Source organism: Capricornis sumatraensis, chromosome 1 (assembly GCF_032405125.1).
Source record: "Capricornis sumatraensis isolate serow.1 chromosome 1, serow.2, whole genome shotgun sequence".
Classification (NCBI taxonomy): domain Eukaryota; kingdom Metazoa; phylum Chordata; class Mammalia; order Artiodactyla; family Bovidae; genus Capricornis; species Capricornis sumatraensis.
This window is the reverse complement of record NC_091069.1, coordinates 217,595,713-217,619,281: the sequence shown is the minus strand read 5'-3', so window position 1 is coordinate 217,619,281 and position 23,569 is coordinate 217,595,713. Positions and strand designations below refer to the sequence as shown.

At 39.6% G+C, this 23,569-nt stretch overlaps 1 protein-coding gene and 1 pseudogene across 3 annotated transcripts in view; one reads left to right on the top strand and one right to left on the bottom strand.

Moving 5' to 3' along the window:
• The window catches only part of KCNAB1 (potassium voltage-gated channel subfamily A regulatory beta subunit 1), a 458,084-nt gene that overhangs the window by 40,982 nt on the left and 393,533 nt on the right, over window positions 1–23,569 (top strand). The gene's annotated exons all lie outside the window — the stretch shown is intronic.
• On the bottom strand, window positions 20,696–20,822 carry LOC138093832 (small nucleolar RNA SNORA70; annotated as a pseudogene).

The following is a 23,569-nucleotide window of genomic DNA, read 5'->3' as shown; positions in this document are numbered from 1 at the left end:
TTGATCAAGAGAGTGATATGATTTGATTTATTTTAATACAGGGTTTCTTTTTATTTGCTTATTTTATCTTTGGCTGTGCTGGGTCTTTGTTGCTTTGTGCAGGCGTTTTCTAGTTGCAGCTACCCTACTCTTCATTGTGGTGTGCGGGTTTCTCATTGTGATCCCTTCTCTTATTGTGAAGGCTTGAGGCTCTTGGGCTTCAGTAGTTGCAGCATGTAGGCTCGGTAGTTGCTGCTCAAGGACTCTAGAGTTTAGACTCAATTATTGTGGCATGTGGGCTGAGTTGCTCCATGGCGTGTGGAACCTTCCTGGAGCAGGAATTGAACCCATATCTACTGCATCGGCAGGTGGATACTTATCCACTGGATCACCAGGGAATTGCCTAGAGTTTCTTTGTTTTTAGGGCTTCCATTGTGGCTCAGCTGGTAAAGAATCTGCCTGCAATTCAGGAGACCTGGGTTTGATCCCTGGGTTGGGAAGATCCCCTGGAGAGGGGAAAAGCTACCCACTCCAGTATTCTCGCCTTTCCACACAGTCCATGGGGTTGCAAAGAGCTGGACACAACTGAGTGACTTTCACTTTCTTTTTTAAAACAGAAGCATGATAGAATGAGTAACTGTATCATTCCAATAGCTAAATTGGAAAATAGACTGAAAGATAGAAACAGGGTTACTGGTTAAGAAGTTACTATCATAGTCCAGGTAAGATGTAATGATAGCTTGAATGAGGGTAAAAATGGTGAGAAGTAATCTGATTTTGGGTAGACTTTAAGAGTAAAGAGCATTTGCAAATAGATGGGATGTAACATATTATTAAAGGACTAATAAAAGATGATCCTAAATTACTTGACCTGAGCTATTGGGATAGCCAAATTACCCTTAAATGGGATGAGTTAAGACTGCAAGAAAAGATCTGGTGGGAGAAAAAGTAGGAGCTTGATTTTTGGACATGGGTGGTTGAAATGCCTAATTAGACTACAGGAAATAAAATGTCAAGAGACAAGAGCCTGGGGTTCACAGGAGAGGTCTGGCCTGGAAACTTAAAGATATACATCATGAAGTCATCAGTCTATCCTGAGAATGGCAAGCCATGAGACTGGTAAGTAAGTGTTAACAGAAAAAAGGAAAAACTCAGACTGTGCCCCCTGCTCCCTGTGTTAGAGGCGGGAGAGATGAGGAGGAATCAGCGGAGGACACTGAGGGTAAGCACTCAGAAAAGTAGGAGAAAAATGAGAGACAGGATCAGGAGCCAAATGAAAGAAGCTGGAGAGATGAACTGTGTTAAATACTGGTGAGAGGTTAAGTGAGATGAGAACAAAGAAGAGACCATAGGATTTAGGAACATGGAGGCCACTGTTAGGGCTTCCCTGAAGACTCAGCAGTAAAGAATCCACCCACAATGCAGGACATGTGGATTCGATCCCTGCTTTGGGAAGATCCCTGGTGGAGGGAGTGGCAACTCACTCCAGCATTCTTGCCTGAAAAATCCTATGGACAGAGGAACCTGGCAAAATTCCAAAGGGCTGCAAAGAGTCAAATATGACGGAGCACAAGTATGAGGCCACTGTTAACCTGAGCAAGAGCAGAGAGAGCTGTTTATTTTGTTTTATACCCAGAGATAGGCTTGATAGAAGAAAACAAAGACCTATGTATGCATTTAGGATAAATTAGAAAGTTAATTCACAACTCTGATTCCCATCCACTGAACAGCATCACTGAATTTCCTTCTACCTATGAACACTGAGAAAAATATACAAAATCATAGCTGAAAACTTAAACTGGTCCAACCTATAACCAGAACATAGAAGGATTTCCCAATAATAATTATGTTTATAAAGCTGGATTGTTAAAGATAATACTCATGGGATTACCTATGTCTGCTTCATGAAACAGAGCTTCTCTGCTTCCTAAATGAGGGTAGGAAGACATGGTACCCATACATGTTGTCTGCTTTTCTGATTTTGATGCTCCCTTTCTTTTAACATCTAGAGATTTCCATTTCTAGGCCTTAAGCTTGCATTTAAATTTATTTTGTTACATTAAAAAATTTTTTTATTGAAGGATAAATTGCTTTGTAGAATTTTGTTGTTTTCTGTCAAATCTCAACTTGAATCAGGCATAGGTATACAGATATCCCCTCCCTTTGAACCTCCCTCCCATCTTCCTCCCCCATCTTACCCCTCGAGGTTGATACGGAGCCCCTGTTCAAGTTTCCTGAGCTATGCAGCAAATTCCTGTTGGCTATCTATTTTACATATAGTAATGTAAGTTTCCATGTTACTCTTGCCATACATCACACCCTCTCCTCCCCTCTCCCCATGTCCGTAAGTCTCTTCTCTATGTCTGTTTCTCCATTGCTGCCCTGAAAATAAATTCTTCAGTACCGTTTTTCTAGATTCTGTATAGCTGCATTAGAATACAGTATTTATCTTTCCTTTCTGACTCTCTTCACTCTGTATAATAGGTGCTGGGTTCATCCACCTCATCAGAACTGACTCAAATGCATTCCTTTTTATGGTTGAATAATATTCCATTGTGTATATGTACCACAACTTCTTTATCCATTCATCTGTCAATGGACATCTAGGTTGCTTCCATGTCCTAGCTATTGTAAAATAGTGCTGCGATGAACAATAGGATACATGTCTTTCTCAATTTTGGTTTCCTCACAGTATATGCCTAGGAGTTGGATTGCTGGGTCATATGGTGGTTTTATTCCTAGTTTTTTAAGGAATCTCCATACCATCTTCCACAGTGGCTATATCAATTTACATTCTTACCAACAGGGCAAGAGCATTCCCTTTTCTCCACACCCTCTCCAGCATTTATTCTTTGTAGAGTTTTTGATGATAGCCATTCTGACCAGTGTGAGGTGATATCTTATTCTGGTTTTGATTTGCATTTCTCTAATAATGAGCAATGTTGAGCATCTTCTCATGTGTTTGTTAGCTATCTGTATGTGTTCTTTGGAGAAATGTCTGTTTAGGTCTTTTCCCCACTTTTTGATTGGGTTGTTTGTTTTTCTGGCATTGAGTTGTATGAGCTGCTTGTATATTTTGGAAATTAATCCTTTGTCATTTGTTTCATCTGCTACTATTTTCTCCCATTCTGAGGGTTGTCTTTTCACTGTGCTTATAGTTTCCTTTGCTGTGCAAAAGCTTTTAAGTTTAATCAGATCCCACTTGTTTACTTTTGTTCTCTAGGAGGTGATCTTGCTTTGATTTATGTCTTTGAGTATTCTGCTTTATGTTTTCCTCTAAGAGTTTTATAGTTTCTGGTCTTGCATTTAGGTCTTTAATCTTGAATTTATCCTTGTGTATGGTGTTAGGAAGTGTTCTAATTTCATTCCTTTACATGTAGCTGTCAAGTTTCCCCAGAACCATTTATTGAAGCAGCTGTCTTTGCCCCAATGTATATTTTTGCCTTCTTTGTCAAAAATAAGGCGGCTTTCTATCTTGTTCCATTGGTCTGTATTTCTGTTTTTGTGCCAGTACCATACTGTCTTGATGACTGTAGCTTTGTAGTATAATCTGAAGTCAGGAAGGTTGATTCCTCCAGCTCCATTCTTCTTTCTTAAGACTGCTTTGGCTATTCAGGGTCTTTTGTGTTTCCATATGAATAGTACTGCGAAAAATGCCATTGGTAACTTGAAAGTGATCACACTGAGTCTGTAGACTGCATTTGGTAGTGTTGTCATTTTCACAATATTGCTTCTTCCTACCCAGGAACATGGAATATCTCTCCATCTGTTTATGTCATCTTTGATTTATGTTATCTGTGTCTTATAATTTTCTGTGTACAGTTCTTTTGTCTCCTTAGGTAAGTTTATTCCTAGATATTTAATTCTTTTTGTTGCAATGGTGAATGGGATTGATTTCTTAATTTCTCTGATTTTTCATTGTTAGTATACAGAAATGCAAGTGATTTCTGTGTATTGATTTTGTATCCTGCAACTTTGCTAAATTCTCTGATTAGCTCCAGTAATTTTCTGATACTATCTTTAGGGTTTTCTATGTACGGTATTATGTCATCTGCAGAGAATGAGAGTTTTACTTCTTTTCTGATATGGATTCCTTTTATTTCTTTTTCACGCTGATTGCTGTAGCTAGGACCTCCAAAACTATGTTGAATAATAGGGGTGAAAGTGGACACCCTTGTCTTGGTCCTGATCTTAGGGGAAATGCTTTCAGTTTTTCACCATTGAGAATAATGTTTGCTATAGGCTTATCATATATGCTTCCCTGGTAGCTCAGATGGTAAAGCGTCTGCCCACAATGCCAGAGACCTGGATTCGATCCCTGGGTTGGGAAGATCCCCTGGAGAAGGAAATGGCAATCCACTCCAGTATTCTTGCCTGGAAAATCCCATGGACAGAGGACCCTGGTAGGCTACAGTCCGTGGGGTCGCAAAGAGTCAGACACGACTGAACAACTTCACTTATCATATATGACCTTCAACATGTTTAGGCAGGTTCCTTCTATGCCCATTTTCTGAAGAATTTTAATCATAAATAGGTACTCAATTTTTTCAAAGGCTTTTCCTGTATCTATTGAGATGATCATATGGTTTTTATCTTTCAATTTGTTAATATGGTGTATCACATTAATTGATTTGTGTATATTGAAGAATCCTTGCATTCCTGGAATAAATCCAACTTGGTCATGGTGTATGAGCTTTTTGATGTGTTGCTGAATTCTGTTTGCTAAAATTTTGTTGAGGATTTTTGCATCTATGTTCATCAGTGATATTGGCCTGTAGTTTTCTATTCTTGTGTTGTCTTTGTCTAGTTTTGGTATCAGGGTGATGGTGGCCTCGTAGAATGAGTTTGGAAGTGTTCCTTCCTCTGCAATTTTTTGAAAGAGTTTTAGAAGGATAGGCATTAGCTCTTCTGTAAGTGTTTGATTGAATTCTCCTGTGAAGCCATTTGGTCCTGGGCTTTTGTTTTCTGGGAGATTTTTGACCACAGCTTCAATTTCAGTGCTTGTATTTGGGTTGTTTACAATTTCTATTTCTTGCTGGCTCAGTCTTGGAAGATCGAACTTTTTAAAGAATCTGTCCATTTCTTCCAGGTTATCCATTTTATCACCATATTGTTGTTCATAATAGTCTCTGATAATCTTTTGTATTTCTGCATTGTCTCTTGTAACCACTCCTTTTTCATTTCTAATTTTGTTGATTTGATTCTTCTCTCTTTTTTTCTTGATGAGTCTGGCTAAAGGTTTGTCAATTTTGCTTATTTTCTCAAAGGACTAGCTTTTAGTTTTATTAATCTTTACTATTGTTTCTTTCATTTCTTTTTGATTTATTTCTGCTCAGACCTTTATGATTTCTTTCCTTCTACTAGTTTTTTGTTGTTGTTGTTGTTGTTGTTTTTCCATTTGCTTTAGGTGTGAAGTCAGACTCTGTTCGATTTTTCTCTTGTTTCTCGAGGTAGGATTGTATTGCTACAAACTTCCCTCTGAGAACTGCTTTTGCTGCATCCCATAGGTTTTGAATTCTCATGTTTTCATTGTCATTTTTTTCTAGAAAATTTTTTATTTCCCTTTTGATTTCTTCAATAACTTGTTGGATATTTAGAAACATGTTTTTAAATCTCCATTTGTTTGTATTTTTTATGGTTTTTTTCTTGTAATTGATATCTTGTCTCATAGTGTTGTGGTCAGAGAAGATGCTTGATATGATTTCAATTTTCTTAAATTTACTGAGGTTTGATTTGTGACCCAATATGTGGTCTATCCTGGAGAATGTTCCATGTGCACTTGAGAAGAAGGTGTATTCTTCTGCATTTGGATGGAATGTCTTGAAGATATCAATGAGATCCATCTCATCTAATGTATCATTTAGGACTTGTGTTTCCTTATTAATTTTCTGTTTTGATGATCTATCCATTGGTGTGAGTGGGGTGTTAAAGTGTCTTACTATTATTGTGTTACTGTCAATTTCTCCTTTTATGTTTGTTAGTGTTTGTCTTATGTATTGAGGTGCTCTTATGTTTGGTACATAGATATTTACAATTGTTATGTCTTCCTCTTCATTGATCCCTTGATCATTATGTAGTGTCCTTCCTTATCTCTTATAATCTTCTTTATTTTAAGGTCCATTTTGTCTGAGATGAGGATTGCTACTCCAGCTTTCTTTTGCTTCCCACTGGCATGGAATATATCTTTCCATCCTCTCACTTTCAGTCTATATGTGTTTTTAAGTCTAAAGTGGGTTTCTTGTAGACAGCATATATATGGGTCTTGTTTTTGTATCCATTCAGCTAGTCTGTGTCTTTTGGTTGGAGCATTTAATCCATTTACATTTAAAGTAATTATTGATATATATGTTACTATTGCCATTTTTCTTAATTGTTTGGGGTGGATTTTGTACATCTTTTTTCTTCTCACATTTCTTGACTGTATAAGTCCCTTTAACATTTGTTGTAAAGCTGGTTTTGTGGTACTGAATTCTCTTAACTTTTGCTTTTCTGAAAAGTTTTTTTATTTCTCCATCAATTTTGAGTGGGATCCTTGCCAGAATATAATAATCTTGGTTGTAGATTTTTCCTTTTCAGTACTTTAAATATGTCCTGCCAGTCCCTTCTGTCCTGCAGTTTCTGCTGAAAAGATCAGCTTTTAAGTGTATGGGGTTTCCCTTGTATGTTACTTGTTGCTTCTCCCTTGCTGCTTCTCCCTTGCTGCTTTTAATATTCTTTCTTTGTGTTTAGTTTTTTTTAGTTTGATTAGTATGTGTCTTATGTTTCTCCTTGGGTTTATCCTGTATGGGACTCTTTGTGCCTCTTGGACTTCATTGACTATTTCCTTTTCCATGTCGGGGAAATTTTCAACTATAATTTCTTCAAAAAATTTCTCATACCCTTTCTTTTTCTCTTCTTCTGGGACCTCTATAATTTGAATGTTGGTACATTTGATATTGTCCCAGAGGTCTTTGAGACCATCCTCAGTTCTTTTCATTCTTTTTACTTTATTCTGCCCTTCAGAAGTTATTTCCACCATTTTACTTCCAACTCACTGATTCATTCTCTGCTTCAGATATTCTGCTATTGATTCCCTCTAGAGTATTTTTAATTTCAGTAATTGTGTTGTTTATCTCTGTATGTTTATTCTTTAATTCTTCTAGGTCTTTTTATGATTCTTGTGTTTTCTCCATTTTGTTTTCAAGGTTTTTGGTCATCTTTACTATCATTATTCTGAATTCTTTTTCAGGTAGTTTGCCTAATTCCTCTTCATTTATTTGGACTTCTGTGTTTCTAGGTTTTTCCTTCATTTGTGTAGCATTTCTCTGCCTTTTCTTTCTTTTCTTTTTTTTTTACTTACTGTGTTTGAGGTCTCCTTTTCCCAGGCTTCAAGGTTGAATTCTTTCTTCCTTTTGGTTTCTCCCCTCCTTTGGTTCAGTGGTTTGTGTAAGCCCTGTATAGGGTGAGACTTGTGCTGATTTTGTGTTAGTTTGTTTGTTTTTCCTCAGACGGGCAAGGCTGAGTGGGGTGGTAATCCTGTCTGCTGATGATTGGGTTTGTATTTTTGTTTTGTCTGTTGTTTAGATGAGGCGTCCTGGATAGGGTGCTACTGGTGGCTGGGTGATGCTGGGTCTTGTATTCAAGTGGTTTCCTTTGTGTGAGTTCTCACTATTTGATATTCTCTAGGGTTAATTCCTTGGTAGTCTAGGGTCTTGGACTCAGTGCTCCCACTCCAAAGGCTCAGGGTTTGAACTCTGGTCAGGAATGAAGATTCCACAAGTGATTCATTATGGCATTAAGTGAGATTAAAACAAATATCCAAATCAATAAACCAAAGATGAATCCTGCACAAATGGCAGTTACAAAATCAGGCAAATAATAGTTAAAATAATGAATGTACATATATACATATACACCCATGAGCAAAGTCAAAACAGTCCAGGAAATATAAAGTACAATAGAATTGACCCAGCAGACAAAGGAAACCAAAAACTACATCTACCAGAACAAAACTAACTAAACCACAAACTGGAAAACAAAACTAGAGCAAGGTGCCAATTGGGGAATAAAGCAATGAAAATAAAACTAACAAATATGTTGAGAGGAAAGGAAAGAAAGAATAGATATGAGAAGTTAAGGAGAGGTAAATGAAGATTTATATACATCAAAGATTAACTGCAAGGGGAAAAGAATGGTAGGAAAGGCAAACAAAAGAATAAATTTAGAAAAAATACAATAGGTTTAAAAAATTAAAGACTAAATTTATAAAAAAGAGAAAAGAAAAAAATGGAAGAAGAAAGAAAAAAGAAAAAAAAGGAAAACTCCACAGAACTGCAAAAGCCCAATGTAGAGGCAGAGGTTTATAACAACAATAAAGTGTGACTGAATATACACTTATGCGTATACACCCATAAGCAAAATCAAAACAGTCCAACAAAAATAAAGTACAATAGGTTGACCCAGTGAACAAAGGAAACCAGAAATTATGTCTACCAGAACAAAACTAACTAAAGCACAAACTGGAAAGCAAAACTAAAACAAGGTGCCAACTGGGGAACAAAGCAATGAAAATGAAACTAACAAATATGTTGAGGGGGGAAGAAAGAAAAGAAAGAATAGATATACTAAGTAAATAAAGGTAGATAAAGCCGATTTATATATATTAAAGATTAACTGCAAGGGGAAAAGAACAGTAGGAAAAGCAAACAAAGGAATAAATGTAGAAAAAATAATAATAGAGTTAAAAATTTAAAAATTAAAATTAGAAAAAGATAAAAGGAAAGAAAAAAAGAAAAAGGGAAACTCCCCACAACTGCAAAAGCTCAATGTAAAGGCAGAGGTTTATAACAACAATAAAAAATGTGACTGAGAAAAAAAGAAAAAACAACTCAAAAGCTTAATTAGATTTCATAGTGCTAATAAAACTGACAACTACAACAGCAGGTCAGGGGTGGGAGAGATGGGAAAGAAAAAAGGAAAAAATCCAAAAGGATCTACAGAACAAATCAAAACATAAGAATAATGAATGTTTTTCTTAAGTCACTACTGTCAGAGTCCTTTCTCTCGCTGGGAGTCATAGTCCACCACACCTCCTTAGGATGCCTTCCAACACTGTGCAGCTCTCTGGACCTGCAGTGGGGGCAGCTCAGATTCTAATCTGGTCCTACTCTGTATTCTTGCCTCCAATGTCCACAGCTATCAGAACTCGTGCATTTTCTTTTGTGGGCGCTCTCAATGTACTCCATAGACACAGAGTCTGCCTAGTTGATCATGTGGATTTAATCTGCAGCTTATACAGCTGGTGGGAAGGTTTGGTTCTTCCTTAGCCACACTGCTCCTGGGTTTCAGTTGTGGTTTTATTTTCACCTCTGCATGTGGGTCATCCACTGGGGTTTGCTCCTGAGACTGCCCTAGAGGACTTGGGTTTGCTCCTGTGAGGGGCAGGTGTGGAGGTGGTGCAGCTGCTTGGGTTGCAGGGGTTCTGGCAGCACCAGGTACTCAGGGGAGTTGGCAGCTAGGGCAGCAGGAAATATAGTGCTCTAGAAGGGTATGGCAACCAGTATTGGCCAATACACTCCAGTATTCTTGCCTGGAGAACCCCCGTCCCTGACAGAGAAGCCTGGCAGGCCACAGTCTACAGGGTCACAAAGAGTCGGACATGACTGAAGTGACCCTGCATGCATAGACACACGATTTTTCTTGCCTGTGGCAGCTCTGCCCCAGTGAGAGTTGAGCGTGAAGGTGGTGCAGCTGCTTGGCTTACGGGGACCCTGGTGGTGCCAAGTGTGCAGGGATATAGAATGCCTCGGCCACAGGAGTTATGGCCCTGTCAAAGTCTTTTCTTGAGCCTCTTGTAGCTGGTGATCAGAAGGCCTCTTTGGCCAGTCTTTCTCCATAGCTCTGCCCATTCAGGCACTTAGAGGGCTCTCTTGCCTAGGGTCCTTCTCTGTTGTTCGGCACATCAGGCACATAGATGGGGCCCTCTGACTGGGGTCCTGATGTGCCTAGCACATCAGACACTTAAAGGAGTGCCCTGGGTGGGGTCCTACTCTGTAGTTCAGTGCATCAGGCATTTGATGGGCCAGCCTCTCTATTGTTCAGCTGCCAATGCTGGCTTGTTGGGGGAGAGAGGCTATGGTGATGGCTCCATCCTTTACAAGTGACTCAGCAGTATCTCCCTGTTACTGCTTTCCTCCACAGGAATTTCCTGGCTTTCCTCCACAGGCATTTCCCACCACAATCTCCTCCCTCACACCTCCTTGATCCATCTCTCAGCAGCTAACAGCAGCCCCTCTCCCTGGGACTGCTCCATAAACCCTAATCTCCATCTCCCTGCTGCTGCACCTTCCAGGGGTCTGCATCCCTGTCTGGGGTATGTATGGCTGTAGCAAGGACTGTCTGATTCTCATTCCATTTAGGCTTCCACAGATCAGCTGTTTCACTCTCAGCCTTTTGACTCAGACAGTTGCCCCATTGTGGGGATCGGACCCCTGCTTCAGTCCCCCACACACCGAGGGCAGGTCTAGCCCTACTAACAAACACTCCTGTTTTTCCCCCTAGTTCCTTCATCCTACCGAGTTTTGTGTGGGTCTGTGTATTCTCTTCTGCTGGTCAGGTACTCCTGTCTGCTCTCAGCTAGTGTTCTGCATACACTTCTGTGTCTGAAGGCGTATTCCTGATGTATCTGGGGAGAGAGATCTACTCCACATCTACCTACTCCTCCGTCATCTTGTTCTCTCCTATTTTGTTACACTTTATTCAGCAAATATTTTTTCTTGGAGTGTGTTTGTGTGTATGTGTGTGTGAGGGGATATTCCACATCAATTAACTGTTTCATATTGACCAGAAGTTCACTTATTAACAATATGCCAGCAAATTTGGAAAATTCAGTAGTGGCCACAGGACTGGAAAATGTCAATTTTCAGTCCAATCCCAAAGAAAGGCAATGCCAAAGAAAGTTCAAGTGAAGTCGCTCAGTCGTGTCCAATTCTTTGTGACCCCATGGACTGTAGCCTACCAGGCTCCTCTGTCCATGGGATTTTCCAGGCAATAGCACTGGAGTGGATTGCCATTTCCTTCTCCAGGGGATCTTCCCAACCCAGGGATTGAACCCGGCTCTCCCGCATTGTAGACAGACGCTTTACTGTCTGAGCCAGTGCACAATTGCACATGCTAGCAAAGTAATGCTCAAAATTCTCCAAGCCAGGCTTCACAGCATATGAATTGAAAACTTCCCAATGTTCAAACAGGATTTAGAAAAGTCAGAGGAACCAGATATCAAATCTCCAACATCCGTTGGATCATAGGAAAAGCAAAAGCGTTCCAGAAAACCATTTACTTCTGCTTTATTGACTATGCCAAAGCCTTTGACTGTGTGGATCACAACAAACTGTGGAAAATTCTTCAAGAGATGGGAATACCAGACCATCTTACCTGCCTCTTGAGAAACCTGTATACTGGTCAAGAAGTAGCAATTAAAACCAGACATGGAACAATGGACTGGTTCCAAACTGGGAAAGGAGTACATCAAGGCTGTGTATTGTCACCATGCTTATTTAACTTGCATGCAGAGTACATCATGCAAAACACCTGGCTGGATGAAGCACAAGCCAGAATCAAGATTGCCAGGAGAAATATCAATAACCTCCAATATGCAGATGATACCACCCTTATGGCAGAAAGTGAAGAGGAACTAAAAAGCCTCTTGATGAAAGTGAAAGAGGAGAGTGAAAAACCTGGCTTAAAACTCAACATTCAAAAACAAAGATCATGACATTCTGTCCCATCACTTCATGGAAATAGATGGGGAAACAATGGAAACAGTGAGAGACTTTATTTTTTAGAGCTCCAAAATCACTGTAGATGGTGACTGCAGCCATGAAATTAAAAGACACTTGCTTTTTAGAAGAAAAGCTATGACCAACCTAGACAGCATGTTAAAAAGCAGAGACATTACTTTGCCAACAAAGGTCTGTCTAGTCAAAGCTATGGTTTCTCCAGTAGTCATGAATGGATGTGAGAATTGGACTATAAAGAAAGCTGAGCACCAAAGAACTGATGCTTTTGAACTCTGGTGTTGGAGAAGACTCTTAAGAGTCCTTTGGACTGCAAGGAGATCAAACCAGTCCATCCTAAAGGAGATTAGTCCTAAGTGTTCATTGGAAGGACAGATGTTGAAGCTGAAACTCCAATACTCTGGCTACCTGACGCAAAGAACTGACTCATTGGAAAACACCCTGATGCTGGGAAAGATTGAAGGCAGGAGGAGAAGGGGATGAAAGAGGATGAGATGGTTGGATGGCATCACCAACTCAACAGACATGAGTTTAAGCAAGCTCCAGAAGTTGGTGACAGAGAAGCCTGGCGTGCTGCAGTCCATGGAGTTGCAAAGAGTCAGATACAACTGATCAACTGAACTGACTGACTGACTCATTTTTTAAATCAAGACAAATAGATATTACTTTTACCAATCTGAACGGGCTCAATCAAGGAAAAAAATCATAGTAAAAATATTAGTAGGAAAAACAACCAACTATTAGGATTTGTAAATTTTAGGTGATAAGAATGTATGTGATTTTCCCTCCTTCCTCTATTTTTCATTTCCAAAATTTTGCATTATCATTATAAAAGGAAGGAAAATTACAATTAAAATTAGGTTTTAAGAATTTAAGATATATGCTTTTGAAGTTCTTTTTTGAGCTACCTTGGATCTAAAACAAATACTGAGATTCAATAGTCTAATCTGTAGTGAGGTTTACAGATAAAGATTCTTGTTCTGAATTTAACCTGGAAAAAAGTTTAAGCCTTTTATGTAGTTAAGACATTGAAATACATTCTACCAAAATTCTTCCATTCTGTAGATAACCTTGAATAGCATAGACCATCTCTATCAGTTAGTTTTTCTATTACTTGCAATATATGCGCGTGTGTATACACACACACACACACACACACACACACACACACACACCTCTCAAGCTGGCTTAAGTAATAAAGAAAACTAACTGGCACACATAATTAAAAAGTCTAGAGATAGGGAAAACTTCAGGGCAAGGTAGATTTAAGGTACAAACACTGTGGACAGGATCTAGTTTCTCTTTCTTTGCATTCGTGTTTTTCTTTTTCGCTATGGCTCCACGTCAGCTCCGTATGATGGTCTGTGGCAGCCTCAAGTTCTTCTCTCCTCTTCAAGATGGATGACAAAGCTCTCATTCACTTCTAGAAGGAAAGAAGGAAAAAGTAGCTTTCTTTTCCTAGAAGTTCCATTTTTTCATTGACCTTGTTTTTAATTGGGTGACCTGTCCACTCTGGACCACTTCCCAGATCTGGGTGATGGAAGAAGCTACCTGACTTCTGTAGCTTCATGCTTAACCCCTTACGGAGGATGGAAAGACAGACTACTCTTGATGTGAGAAAAGGTAAGTCCATTATAGTGAGGCAGTATCGACTGTGTGTGTTGACCATATTCTCTACTGATCATATTTAGAGGGAACCAATGAATCCTAAGCTGGAATAGCAAAGAGATCATAGCAGTAAGGTTCCAGTTAGTCAGGTATCTGGAAACTGGGGATGAGGCTACTCCACTCTTAACCACCTGTGAGCTGTCTCCATTCCTTGAGCTTTGGATCTGTTTCTTAGTTCTCCTCTTGCTCTAAAATCCTCTTTTTATCCTTAAAGGGATATTTTCCTCTATTAGTCTGCATCTCAAGTAGCTTGTGCTACTTAATCATATAACTCAAGCAAGCAGAAATCTCATTTAAATAAAGGTAAGAAAAGAAACATTGGCTTTAAATGCTATTTAATTTAGTATGGAAAGTAATGCATTTTTAATAAGGAACACATTAAAAACTCATAAAGTGGTTTATTTATAAGATGGTTAGCCACCCCACCCACCAATTGCCTCATAAATACAGTTAAGTTCCATCAACTGTTCAGCAAGTGCAATTCTACAAATGCTGTGTTTCATCTTGTGTCTGATTACAGTAGTTTTCCTTCCACACACACTGTATGTAAAGAGTAAGTGCACAGATTTTAGAATCTGAGGAGATGTTGGAGATAATTTAGTATCTCACCCCAAATTCCTTCAGTAATCTTACAAATAAGTTTTCTGAGGCATGAAGAAGTTAAATAATCTGCTAATACTCACATAGATCGTTTGTTAGGTTCTAGTTAAGAATTTAACTAAAGGCTTTTTATCTACTAGTTTACTCTTTGCACAACACAGTTGTTCAAATCAACAAAGATTGACTGAGCACCATACTGGGCCGTATGCCAGTCACTGAGCACACAGTAAGGGCAAAACATGATTCCTGGCTTCAAGCAACTCTGCGAGCAATCTGGTACGGGAGACAGTCATGTCAACCAGACAATTAGAATCTGGCATGACAAATGCAACATTGCTGTTTAAAACACAGTTATAATGTATTAGATTAGAGTGAAAAAATGATGAATGACCTCTTGGGAGTCAAGAATAACTTTGAAGAGTTGTTTCATGCACAGGATTTTGTAGGATGAATAAGAATATAATAGTTGATTCAAGATGAAGGTTGAGGGAACATGTGATATGGAGGGAACAGTATATTTGAAGACCCAGAAGTGATGGTTGTAAAGCAAGTTCTGGAGACAGCTGTGGATTGATTACTGACTCTTATAAAGTAAATGACTTACACTATTTTATCCCTTCTTCCCATTCACTTTTCTCATCAGTAAAATGGAAACAGTGATACCTATTCCATAGGGTTATGGAGAAAATGAAATAATGTTACAACTATAAAACATATAACATAAGAGGAACTCAGGAGCAGGCATCTATTCTTCTTTATCTTGCTTCTTCTCCTCTTCCTCCTTGCCCCAGCAAACCTTCTGGGTAAGGAGAGAGAGCTCAAAGAAGAGTGTAAGAGGCAGGAAAGAAATAGATCATTGGAGGAGCTGGCCATGAAAAATTATTGAGGCATCACTAGGTAAGAAATAACAAGATCAAATTGATATCCTTAAAAGGTGTTTTTGGAAGAACTGTGTACAGGAAACTGATAGAAATCTATTTTAATAATCTAGGTGAGAGGGCTTGAAGACATAAGGAAGGGCATGGAAAGGAATGAAGAAGGCAAGGATTGAATGATTTGGGAGGTGCCATGAGCGGGATCTATTCTGGTATAGTTTAATTCTCTGCATCCTGGTTTTCATTTCCACGTGTCTGGAAGGGAAAACACTCACAGATCTAATTAGGCCCCCAAGGAGGCATCACACTCTGCCTCAGGAAGGAGGCAGACAGGGAGTGCTCCACAGCTGCAGCTACTGCTCATGGCTGTCTTGTCTCTAAAGTGCTTTCACAGAATCGCTTAACTCATCTACATCCTCATTCACAGGATAAGAAGCACCACAGAGCACCACTGCACCAGCAGATCTTTTCTCCTTTGTCTGACTTTAAAGCAGCTCCTTAAACCACTGCATTCTTAAGGCAATTATCTCTTCACTACTATTTGTTAACTGAGAATAAACCTCAGTACATTACTTTTAAGAAGCTCAAGACTTCCCTCTAAGGTTGGCCCATGTCTCTTATTTAACAGGAATTGAGGGCTTGGTGAGCACAGTCTGGCACTGGGGAGCTCACATCAAATTTCTGGAATCAATTGTTACTACCTCTGTTACCTCCAATTGCAAGCTTCTACTTCCTGTAAGAAACCAAACCAAATCAACCTGTGGCCTTTTACTACCTGCTTGTCTTTCTTGTCTCATAGTACTGTTAACAACTCCCTTATTGATCATCAAACTGAAATATGGAGTCATTAGTCTCGCACACACACACAGGATACCCCTCACCCCTGCCCCACCCTCCCCAGATTACTGATAGCAAGAAAAAGAATGTTATCTGACTGCCAAACTCCTAACACGGGTGTGCCAGTTAGAGGGAGGTTTTATCCCCTTCATTTCATGTTGTTTTTAGATCTAACTAGTATTTCACTTTTGTTCTTTTTGAATCTAGCCGTCTATACATTTTGAAAAATGTTTTAATTCTTCTCACAAATGGATTTCTTTGCATAATCTCTGAAGGCTATTCCACAGAAACAAAACATTGTAGCTTCACACTTTTCATAAAATGATTGATCTTTGAATTAAATACCTACGTAATATCTATATATGTGAGACCAGATAAAAATGAGTGAAGAATTATTGTCAAGGTATGTCTACTTTTATTTATAAAAGTCATTGTGCTTTGACTACTTGTATTATAAAGACACTACTAACAATTTACTTAGTGATACATGAATTTTTGATTTAGATTTGAAAGCATTCTAAGAACTCACTAACCTTAGAACAAACATTAGAACAGTGTGCTTGGGATACCTGATTTTCATCATTGGGCACATAAAAGAAGCCTTTGGAAAGCTCGCATCTGAAGTGCTTTCATCACTTGAAACCATCACATGATTTTTTAAACACTGTTTGAAGCCGAACTGAAAGGATTGTGTATTTAGGATATATTTATACTGGATGCTTTAAAGCAAAAAAGAGCATATAGTAGCAATAATGCTATATCTGTTTATTTTTGTGTAATATGTACATCTGGCATTTCTTCCAATTTTAGGTCTATCAATTATGAAACAATCAGTTAATAATTTTGACGACCTGCTACCTGCAAACTATTATGCTAGACACTAATAAGGCTAACTAGGTCTCAAAACATCCCATCAGCTGCTTTCAGTCATCTCTCTCCTGACCATCTTGTGAGGACTGTTGCCTTATTTTCATTGTATGTTCAGCTGCTGCTGCTACTGCTAAGTCGTTTCAGTTGTGTCTGACTCTGTGCAACCCCATAGATGGAAGCCCACCAGGCTCCCCTGTCCCTGGGATTCTCCAGGCAAGAACACTGGAGAGGGTTCCCATTTCCGTCTCCAGTGCATGAAAGTGAAAAGTGAAAGTGAAGTTGCTCTGTCGTGTCCGACTCTTAGCGACCCCATGGACTGCAGCCTACCAGGATCCTCCACCCGTGGGATTTTCCAGGCAAGAGTACTGGAGTGGGTTGCCATTGCCTTCTCCAATGTTCTGCTGAGTCTGCAGCAATTCAGAGTCAAATTGGAGAGAATCATAGCTGTTATCAAGACATGGAGTCTTTTACTTGGTAGGGTGGCTGCTAACATCCCTCGTAGATATGTGGTATCTGTGAAATTCCTTCAGATCATTCAGATTGGTGACTCAACGTGAAGCTGTTTGCTAGGCAGCATCATGGCATCCTTTGGTTAAAAAAACAAAAAAACCACATGGCTTGACCTTGAAACAGCCAGGGAGTCTGCCTACTCTGCTAGCTCCCAATGAGTAAAACAACTCTTCATCTCTTTTATGTGATTAGCTGCTTGAGACTTAAATCAAAGGAAACTAGAATCCCTATTGACACTGCTTTAAGAAATAAGATCAGAAAAATATGGAAAAGCATTCTACAAAGTCAGTTATGGGATTCACAAAACTTAGGCACTCTGAAGTTAGTAACTCACTGCAGAAAAATCAGGTAGTTTAGAAGACTGCTCTTAATACTTGAGTTTAAATGTGGGTTATTCAATAGTGTTTAAGAACAGAATTCACATGCTATCCAACATGGTAGTCACCAGTCACCTGTGGCTTCCCTTGTGGCTCAGATGATAAAGAATCTGCCTGCAATGTGGGAGACCTAGGTTTGATCCTTGGGTCAGGAAGAAAGGAATGGCTATCCAGTGCAGCATTCTTGCCTGGAGAATCCCATAGACAGAGGAGCCTGGTGGTCTACAGTCCATGGGGTTGCAGAGTTGGACACGACTGAAGTAACTTAGCAGTGGCTGTATCAGTTATAGTTAATTTAACATTAAATTAAAATTCAGTTCCTCAAGTAGCATTAGCCAAATTTAAGTGCTTATACCCATATGAGGATAATGGCTACTGTGATGGACAGTGAAAATACAGAACATTTCCATCATACAATGGAATAACCCTGCATTAAAATAGCAACTCAAGACAAGACTCTCAGACTTAAACTTAAGGTTTGCTTTTATGGATTTCTTTCAGATTTTCAAATGAATTATGTCATCAAAATTTTTTTATATAGCCCCCTATTTTGAGCCAAGCCAAGTCATGGGGACTCTGGTTAGCCATGATGTTAACCTTGTGGTGAAAGTATAAGAATAATGATCATTAAGTACCAAATAACTACATGGCCCTGAGGTTGACTCAGTAATTTGAAAATAAAACCCTGTTATGGAGAAGATGTCAGAATGCGCCTCACCAAAAGCATTTTGCTTTATGCCACTCCCTGTGTCCAGCTATTTTTCAAGCCAATGAGAAGTATTATTTGAACTTGGTGATTAAATCACCACAGTGAACAGATTTCTGGCACCAGCTGAACCCTAGAATTAGGGAAAGAGAAATATGATTTTTTTCTTTATTCTTGTCAGTTCAAATCCAGCCATAACTTTTTGCTGGGTGTAGACATTTAGATGAGAAAGCACTTTTAACTCAACTTTATCTTGTTATTTCATTACCCTTTTGCAGCAATGACAAACTTTGTACTGAATTATAAATCAAGGCCAAACGTTGCATAGATGCCACAGTACAAAGATTCATTTAGTGCACATACAACCTTATGATCTACAAGGTGATTCATTGCTTGTTTCCCTGTCTTCCCCCTGAGGGGTTGCTTGATGCATACTAATGTACAAAAGTCAATGCTGAGCATCTAGCCTGCAACATCTTGCATCTTATCGCTCTCAGATTGAACTGATTCTTAACCCACTGGCTGCGGGGAGGATTGCTTTTCAGAATCTATTACCTAAATATGATGAATTAATCTGGAAAAGTAGTGAAATATGAAATATAGCTTGCCCTACCTCCCCTTTGTCTGTTGACAGTTTAGCCAACACTACAGTTTAGATGTGACCAGATAAGAAAGACAGGAAACGTAAGATGAGTGCCTCAGAAGAAGAGTGAGTAATACAACTTTCAAAGTTCATTCACATACAGTGTCCCATTTGAGCCTCACATCATTCTGTACATGAGCAGGGAAGGTTTCACTGCCTCCAATGAGGCCACTCTATTGAAAAGAATTGATCATTTTCCACCTGTATTCCTCTCCACTTGCTTCTGTGTGTAATTATTGGCACACATGGCCACCTGTCTCACTAAATTTGAAAGTATATATGGGATGGGACCATGTTCATAACCATCTTACTTTCCTGGCATCTAGCATGAACCTAGTATGTGAGTTATTCATTTGCCCAGAAGAAGAAAGGTGAATGTAACACAAAAGATCTATAAAGGAGTTAGAATGTTTTTAAGGGAGAAAAACATTACTGCTGGGTTTTGTTGCTTAGGTTGTTTGCTCTACCTAAGTCCAGGAAGATGCTGTTTAGCATGATCTGGGTCACATAGTAGATATTTAGTGAGGAAGCTGGATCTAGGAAGCAGATCTCCTTTCCTAGCACCTTTCCCACTAAAACTTCCTATTTTTTATGCCACTGATTCTTTAAGACAATTCCATTTCTTTCTGTAGCTAGTCCAATAAAAAGGAGAGTGAATTATACCTGTATATGAAATAGAAATAGATTACAAATGCTTAAGTAGGAAGAATTGAAAAGTTGTGCTGCTGTTTATACTTTTGGATGACACACTGACTTGATGGACATGAGTTTGAGCAAGCTCTGGGGTTGGTGATAGACAGGGAAGCCTCGTGTGCTGCAGTCCATGGGGTCACAAAGAGTCAGACATGGCTGATCGACTGCACTGACCTGATGTGGTCTAAAACCCTTTTGATGTGAAAAGAGATCCTGAGGAGAGCAGATGGGTGACTGCAGTATTATACTGTAAGCTGGGCTGTGGTCACAGACAGACTGATGGTTTAGCTGGTCACTGGTAGACACACACATGTGATACTGTGTGTGGTCAGTGCACCAAAGGTCTCAGCTTGGAGAGTCAAGAGAAAGGGGAGCTGGAGCTTAGGTGAACAGAATAGAGGGGACTGAGGAGGGAGCAATCCCCACAATCAGGAGGACTTTGTGTTTCTTGTGAGTTCATGCTCCTAACTAACAAAATATAGCATGAAGTTGACTCTATTAAAAACATGAGAACTTCTCTAGAGATCTTCTATGTTGCATCCAGCTTTCCTCTTCTGAGCAACTGTTTTGGAATATGTTTAATATGTTTCACGTTTTCACTTATATTTATCTTTGTTGTTTTTCAGTCACTAAGTCATGTCTGACTCTCTGCAACCCCATGAACTACAGCATGCCAGGCTTTCCTGTCCTTCACTATCTCCTGGAGTATGCTCAAATGTTTGTTTTTAACATTACTTGTTTTTTGGACAGGAAAGTATGACTTAATGTTGGTGTGAGTAAGAAGGGAATAGTACAAAGTTTCTTATGAGTGTGAGGCCCACCATTTGTCCAGGAGCCACTATTAGGAATGTATTTGATTCCTCAACCATCTGGGATGAGCCCTTTTTCTGCCACCATGTCCTCAAATTCTTTTGCATTAAAATTAGTAAATCCTCACTTGTTGGAGATGTGGATCCTCTGGCAGCCAGGAAACTTGAACTTGGTCTTGAGCAGGGTCTCAATCACATGCTCCTTGTTCTTCAGCTTGGTGTGGATGGACATGATGACTTGGCCAAAGTAGAACTTGGCCACTGTGCCTAGGGCTTTCCAAAGTTATCCCACATACATGTCTGAAGCCTAGATTTGGGACAGCACAAGATCAGACATGCACGTTCACTGGAGAAGCTTGACTCTCAGGTCACTCAGGGAAGCTATACCAGCAACATACACCACTGAGGAGGCTGCTGCTTGAGGCCATTGCACCCTGGGCTCCCATGGGGAAAAGAGCAGGGTTGGCTTAGTTGGCTACAGAGTAACATTACGTTTGTATTTATGGTTTGCTTCCCTTTGTACTTCTGATCTATATTTGTTTTAGTTTTCAAACAGAGATGATCAGTTCCCACTTTTGAATATCCTTTCCAAAATGCAGTATTTGGATGCAATCTCAAAAAAACCAAAATGATCTTCATTTCTAAGTCAAACCACTCAATATCACAGTAATCCAAGCCTATCCCCCAACCAGTAATGCTGAAGAAGCTGAAGTTGAATGGTTCTATGAAGACCTACAAGACCTTTTAGAACTAATACCCAAAAAAGATGTCCTTTTCATTATAGGGGACTGGAATGCAAAAGTAGGAAGTCAATAAACACCTGGAGTAACAGGCAAATTTGGCCTTGGAATGCGGAATAAAGCAGGGCAAAAGCTAATAGAGTTTTGCCAAGAGAATGCTCTGGTCATAGCAAACACCCTCTTCCAACAACACAAGAGAAGACTCTACACATGGACATCACCAGATGGTCAACACCGAAATCGGATTGATTATATTCTTTGCCCAAAGATGGAGAAGCTCTATACAGTCAGCAAAAACAAGACCAGGAGCTGACTGTGGCTCAGATCATGAACTCCTTATTGCCAAATTCAGACTTACATTGAAGAAAGTAGGGAAAACCACTAGACCATTCAGGTTATGACCTAAATCAAATCCCTTATGATTATACAGGGAAGTGAGAAATAGATTTAAGGAACTAGATCTGGTAGATAGAGTGCCTGATGAACTATGGACTGAGATTCATGACATTGTACAGGAGACAGGGATCAAGACCATCCCATGGAAAAGAAAAGCAAAAAAAGCAAAATGGCTGTCTGGAGAGGCCTTACAAATAGCTGTGAAAAGAAGAGAAGTGAAAGCAAAGGAGAAAAGGAAAGATGTAAGCATCTGAATGCAGAGTTTCAAAGAATAACAAGGAAACAAAAGAAAGCCTTCTTCAGAGATCAATGCAAAGAAATAAAGGAAAACAATAGAATGGGAAAACTAGCAATCTCTTCAAGAAGATTAGAGATACCAAGAGAACAATTCATGGAAAGATGGGCTCGATAAAGGACAGAAATGGTATGGACATAACAGAAGCAGAAGATATTAAGAAGAGGTGGCAAGAATACACAGAAGAACTGTACAAAAAAGATCTTCACGACCCAGATAATCATGGTGATGTGATCACTAATCTAGAGCCAGACATCCTGGAACATGAAGTCAAGTGGGCCTTAGAAAGCATCACTATGACCAAAGCTAGTGGAGGTGATAGAATTCCAGTTGAGCTATTTCAAATCCTGAAAGATGATGCTGTGAAAGTGTGGCACTCAATATGCCAGCAAATTTGGAAAACTCAGCAGTGGCCACAGGACTGGAAAAGGTCCGTTTTCATTCTAATCCCAAAGAAAGACAAAGCCAAAGAATGCTCAAACTACTGCCCAGTTGCACTCATCTCACATGCTAGTAAAGTAATGCTCAAAATTCTCCAAGCCAGGCTTCAGCAATACATGAAGCATAAACAAGCAGATGTTCAAGCTGGTTTTAACGAAGGCAGAGGAACCAGAGATCAAATTGCCAACATCAGCTGGATCATGGAAAAAGCAAGAGAGTTCCAGAAAAACATCTATTTCTGCTTTATTGACTATGACAAAGCCTTTGACTATGTGGATCACAATAAACTGTGAAAAATTCTGAGAGAGATGGGAATACCAGACCACCTGACCTGCTTCTTGAGAAACCTGTATGCAGGTCAGGAAGCAACAGTTAGAACTGGATATGGAACAACAGGCTGGTTCCAAATAGGAAAAGGAGTACATCAAGGCTGTATATTGTCACCCTGCTTATTTAACTTATATGCAGAATACATCATGAGAAATGCTGGGCTGGAAGAAACACAAGCTGGAATCAAGATTGTCTGAAGAAATATCAATAACCTCAGCAATGGAGATGACACCACCCTTATGGCAGAAAGTGAAGAGGAACTAAAAAGCCTCTTGATGAAAGTGAAAGCGGAGAGTGAAAAAGTTGGCTTGAAGCTCAACATTCAGAAAACTAAGATCATGGCATCTGGTCCCATCACTTCATGGAAAATAGATGGGAAACAGTGGAAACAGTGTTAGAGTTTATTTTGGGGGTCTCAAAAATCACTGCAGATGGTGATTGCAGCCATGAAATTAGAAGATGCTTACTCCTTGGAAGGAAAGTTAGGACCAACCTAGACAGTATATTCAAAAGCAGACATATTACTTTGCCAAGAAAGGTCTGTCTAGTCAAAGGCTATGGTTTTTCCAGTGGTAACATATGAATGTGAGAGTTGGACTGTGAAGAAAGCTGAGTGCTGAAGAATTGATGCTTTTGAACTGTGGTGTTGGAGAAGACTCTTGAGAGTCCCTTGGATTTCAAGGAGATCCAACCAGGGATCAGCCCTGGGTGTTCATTGGAAGGACTGATGCTGAAGCTGAAACTCCAATACTTTGGCCACCTGATGTGAAGAGTTGACTCATTGGAAAAGACCCTGACGCTGGGAGGGACTGGGGGCAGGAGGAGAAGGGGACGACAGAAGATGAGTTGGCTGGATGGCATCACCGACTTGATGGACATGAGTTTTAGTAAACTCTGGGAGTTGGTGATGGACAGGGAGGCCTGGCATGCTGCGATTCATGGGGTCACAAAGAGTCAGACACAACTGAGTGACTAAACTGATCTGAACTGAACTCAAATATTTTGAATTGAAATTTCAAATCTTGT